The sequence below is a fragment of the Pygoscelis adeliae genome, unplaced genomic scaffold (assembly GCF_000699105.1).
Source record: "Pygoscelis adeliae isolate BGI_AS28 unplaced genomic scaffold, ASM69910v1 Scaffold232, whole genome shotgun sequence".
NCBI classification, from domain to species: domain Eukaryota; kingdom Metazoa; phylum Chordata; class Aves; order Sphenisciformes; family Spheniscidae; genus Pygoscelis; species Pygoscelis adeliae.
Window position 1 is genome coordinate 3,296,202 of NW_008824473.1, and position 4,400 is coordinate 3,300,601.

Genomic DNA, 4,400 nt, shown 5'->3' on the forward strand with positions numbered 1-4,400 from the left:
TGGACGCCCTTCCAACCCGTGCTGGGGGGCAGGATGGGCCACGTTGAATGGCACAACCGATTTACTTTATTTCCCGCTGGGTCATTGCTGGTACGGGCTCAACAAAATGAGAAGTATAGGCTGCATGCTCAACTAACGGTAAATGATCGTTTTGCTGAATTTTAAATGAAAAATGGGCTTATAAAAGGTAGCAAAGATGCATTTTAGTGTTCTTTCATGGGTGTCTCTGGAAATGCTGGGTGAGGATGGGCATAGGGCCCATTGCCACTCTTACTGAGAAGCGGACATAATGTTCAAAACCAAGAGGCCAGTTGACCCTCCATTTACTCTGCTTTTATCTTAAAGCAGCTTTAGTAATACATGGAGCTATAAAGACTAGAACAAAAGTAACCTCTGTACAAATGAGTCAAGTGCAACATTTTCAAGTAGGAAGTGCAACGTAGTTAGCAAATTTTTATTATCTTTCTCCATTACTGTACCAGCAGCAGTTATTGTGCAAGAATTGATGTTGCTCTGGTTAGCAAAAATTTTTGACCATCTTGCAGCAATCAGCGTCTAGGACAAATATTGCCATGAAATTCAGAGCCCTCCACAACTCATCTGCTTATCTTTTGTACAGTGACGCCAAAATGCGTCCAAAATCTGCGAAATGTAGCAGAGGATGTGGAACAGAATCATTGCACAATTTTTCTTCTCGCCAGATGCAAAGAGATGCTCTGTCTACTAACAAACACTGCCTGCAGTTCCCTGTGCAGGACTGAACTTCTAGTCAACATGTAAGCGAAGTAAATCCTCGTGCTGATGTCACCAAAATAGATTGTGTACAGAAATGCAATTTATACAGCTTTGCAAAGGAGGCTGAACATGTCACACTGGAGTGCATTATACACTACCTTGCCTTCTAGTTGCTTTTCAGCACAAATATAAAGCTCTCAGTGATCTATGTCTTGCTCACAACCTATGAGGCTAACCAGGAAAGCACACCAACCTCCTACCTGCAAGACATCTTTGGTTCTGGCCACAGAGCACGTCCAGTAATAGGTCTTCTTCTGCGGACATCCCTCCCTTTGCAAAATCACCGAGCTCTGGATTTGTTTGCTCTCAGGACTGACCAAATGGCCTGTTTCTCAGGCTTTATGTTTAAAATAAGCCACATGTACTTCACCAAATGACTGATTTAGTTAAATGGGTGAGGCCAGGTTTATTCTAGTCTTAGAGAACAGTGACTGCTCCTAAGGCTGCAGACTTCTCTGACTGCCAAAACAGCAGTGTTCTGCTTCAAATTTTGCTTATTCTAGGACCTGGGAAGGCTGGACTGCATACGGCTGCTGTCACAAGAAAACAGTCTAGTTGTGTGGGGTAGCAGGTACTACTACGATGGGATGGGATGGGATGGGATGGGATGGGGTAGGATAGGATAGGATAGGATAGGGTAGGAGGCTGCACTCCACCTGTCCCAGGGACAGCCATTGGAGCCCAATTCTGCAGACTCTTCCCTGCCTGCATCACTTTTCTGTTTCTGTTCTTTCTTCCCTCTTCCCAGGGAAGCAGTAGCTCGGACCAGAGCCTCATCTTGCAACATTTAATTTTGCTTACGCTTCTGAGAGCCACTGAAGCAGCTTTGCATTGAGAATTAGTGCATGAAGTTTTGCTCATGAGTGGCCAAGTTCTTGAAACGACAAAGTATTCTTAATTCCTTTCAAAGCCCCTGAAGTAAATAGGATATCTTATCTTCAACCCGTTCTTCCAGAGATACCCATCAGTATACTGGAAGAGTTGAGCTTCAACTGATGTTATGGAAATAGAAAGGGAGGCTACAGGTTTATTTTGTAACACTGCAGAGTATAATATTTGTTACTAATACAGCAGACCAGAAAACAATGCAATCAGTTAATGATTGCACTGATTCCGGCATGAACTGATGTTCACGTTGGAACTAGATGATCTTCAAAGGTCCCTTCCAACCCAAACCATTCTATGATACTTTTATAAAAACTAAGCAGACAACAGCAAATCATCTTGCTGGATTTTCTTGCCTTTCAGTTCTATAGTTGGTGTTTTTATCCTATTGTTGCACTGTGTTTTATTTTTCAGGCACTGAAGGAAGGGCAAACAAGGGAGTCTGCCTGTTAACATTAAACTTTACAAAGCATTGCTGCCTAACTCTGGCACTCCGACCAAAATTTCTAAAAAAGCCAGGGAACCAAATTGAGCTTCCTTCGCTATCCTAAGCAAGCTTTATATATTTCAGTGGGGCGTATGAGATCTGAAGTTAGAATGTGAATCACACCAGGACTTGGTTCTACACGTACAATTTAAAGAGCTCTCATTTAGATCTTCATCAGTGTTAGGCAGAACACATCCTGAATTAACTTACGGTTGCTTTCCCACTACAGTTCATCTGCGTGCTTCCCTCCTCCTTACTTCTCATCTGCATGCTAAATTTCTCTGAATTTACGACTCCACAGAGAATCTGACAAAATATTACTCAGTAAATGAGATTTATTTTTTATGTTTAATTTATTTAGCTTAACTTTGATATTTTCCCTGTTTTGAAGCTCCAAGCCCAATTAAGGTTTGATTTGATTTGTTTATTTAATGCATGTGGTTACCTTAGCTTGGTTCTGAAATGTTTTTTCTCAAAGGGTAAATAACCTTCCATTTACAATGTAATAATAGGTAGCATTAATGTTAACATGCATTTTATCCTCAGTGTAATACTTGAAATAACCGGTTTTCTCATTATATAGTTAAGTCAATTTTGTGCTGTAACTGTTGTTGACAAAATAAAAAGGAAATGTTGGGCAGTTTTTTAAAAGGTTTTGCTGAGAAGGATTCCCTTCCTGGCAGAGTAAGTGCATTTGAATACTGAAACTGAGTTTGCAGGTTTGGATTTTAGTTCTGCTTTTCAGTTTTGTTTCTATGCATCATTTAATCTAAAAGTTACTGACCCTTCTGCATTTTTTTTGGTGGTCTTCACAATGAGGAAATGGCAGATTCAAGAACAGGCGCCTTTGTGACCCTCGAGAGGAAATTCCAGTCGCTATTGCGAAAAATGAGCAATTAACTGTGAAAGGTCTGCAAATAATGCAATTGTAGGTAGAGAACATTGACCTGAATTTACGAATGTACTAATCACATATTTGCCTGTATTAAAATATTCACAGGTACTAATATGTTCTGTATTGTGGGACAGGGAGGGAAAGAAGGAAAGAAGGGAGGGAGGGGGGAAGAAACAAAGGAAGGAAGAAGATTTTAATCCCATCTACATTATAAATGCTATAAAATTTTGGATAAGAAATCAGGAAACCATGATTATACATCTAAACCACATTTTTTTCAATCACATTATGTTTCCTTTCTTTTCAAATGTGATATTTTTGAGATACAGTAGCGATGTTACAGAAAAGGAACTGAGAAATATACACAAAGGAAAAATATAGTTTGCTCTTCTCTACATTGAAAAATGTTCATAATCTAAATTAAAGCGACACTGAGAAGGTGAATTTTGTTTCAGAAACACAAGCAGGAAGCCTGGGCTCTGGATGATCTGTGCCACAACCTTCCTATATAACGTTGGACAAGATAAATCCCTCTCTGAATCCCATTTACTTTTATGAAAAAAGTAAAATTACTTACCTTTCAAGGAAATTCTGGGAATTCACACCAGTAAAGGCATTATATGCATGGGAAATAAAATTACAGGAAGGCGCACATGCCGTACAGGCAACATCATTGCTGAAAATAATATGTTCTTATCCTCAGCTTATCTTAACTTCCAGAGCTGATATATATCAATAGCTATGTTTTACCTAGGATGTATTTTATTTTCATTCTATTTATTATAAAAGTTTGTACCATAGCATCCAGCAAAATAATGTCTCCATGAATTAACTAAGAGGAATGAGAGTTGAACAATACCAATCATCTTTTTTTTTCCTTCACAACTGGCAGGGTTCATGGGTGGTGCTGTCTAGCTTGTACCACGCTGAAGCAGAACGAAGCGACTGGACGGTACTGGCCAAAGCATGGTAATATACCTGAAACTGGTATTTGCTGGTGTATTTGCATCTGCCGTTTGGATGCACACAAAGAGTACCCGGCACAGAAGGAATTCTGGACAGAGAGCTTTGCCTATGGTCACTTGGGGATGGGTTTAGTGTATCAGTGTATCTTGCCAACATCCAAGGCAATGCAGAATAAGGAAGGCACAAAGGTGTCTCAAAACCATGGTAGGCCCTTCCATGCTCTGTAGGTATGCACAGTTTCATTCTTCTGGTGCTGCCTGTCTGTGAAGGCAAAAAAAACTCCGGATGGAATAAAAGGTGCCAGGGCTTGAGCAAAAGAAGGTCTTTGTGGGTGTGACCAGAGGGAATGTGGGAGAGACTATGAGGATTATG